Below are 1,125 nucleotides of genomic sequence, written 5' to 3'. Positions count from 1 at the left end.
ATGTATTGAAATTCTAATTAACTTTTATTTAAAAAAATAAAAATTTTGGTAGAAAAAAAGATAATTACCTCTTCGCGTGATGGATGATCGCCTTATTCTCTTGAGAGAAGCACTGACTCTACCCTGTACCGAAAACGAATATTCGGGGGGTGGGAAAAAAAAAAAAAAAGAAAAAACAAAATAAAAATAAGAAACTAATAACGCGTCCGTATAAATTAATCGGCGAACAAACACTGATTCTAGCTTCGCGTTTGATTATTCTAATTAAATTTAAACAGAGGTATTCTGCTCTAGAAAGTATTAAAAATATTAGTGACGAACCAAACACTGATTCTATTAACCACATTGCGCGTGGTCACAAATATTTTCTGAAATTAATATTAAATTAATATTAAATTGTTGAGGGCTAGAAGAAGAAATAATATCTTTTTGATATTTTTCTTCTTTTTCCTATCCAACATTTGTTGTTGAAAATACTGCTTTTTTATTTTTGGTGGTTGAATTATGTATAAAAATGTTACCAATTGTTTATGAATACTTGAAATCCAATAAAACAAAATAAAAATTTATACATACGAAGTGTAAAGTTTTATCACGAAAGACATGGCGTCCATATTGGAATTTTTCCCGCCTTCGGAGACCTACCATGATGCTACCAATTAAACCTGTACAAAAAGAAATCAAAACTTCTAAATAAATGAATAAAATGTATGAAATTAGATTAAAACTATATTCAAATTCTGTCTCGAAATATTTCGATACCGAGATGCTAACGACGCAATAGACACGCCCAATGAGCAATCGAAGAAAAAGATACAAAGAAACATAAAACATTAATTAATTTCGTTTTCACTACACTGAATGGAATATTTAAAAAACTAAATTAGCAATAATTGATAAATTTGGTAATAATGNGATTTAATTTTAAAATAAATAAATTTGAGACATTAAGAATTAAAAGAAAATAAAAGAAAGCAATGTATAAAACAAAAATATCAAATAGATATTAAACAGAAAATCCTAAAACACAAAAAAATATTTAACATAACAATTAATTGAATTTGAAAAAAAAATTATATATAAAATAATTATTTAACATAAGATTCAAAGAGGTTAGAAAAAACT

This window comes from Apis dorsata, unplaced genomic scaffold (genome assembly GCF_000469605.1).
Source record: "Apis dorsata unplaced genomic scaffold, Apis dorsata 1.3 scaffold_504, whole genome shotgun sequence".
In the NCBI taxonomy this organism is placed as follows: domain Eukaryota; kingdom Metazoa; phylum Arthropoda; class Insecta; order Hymenoptera; family Apidae; genus Apis; species Apis dorsata.
This window is presented reverse-complemented; position numbering follows the sequence as displayed.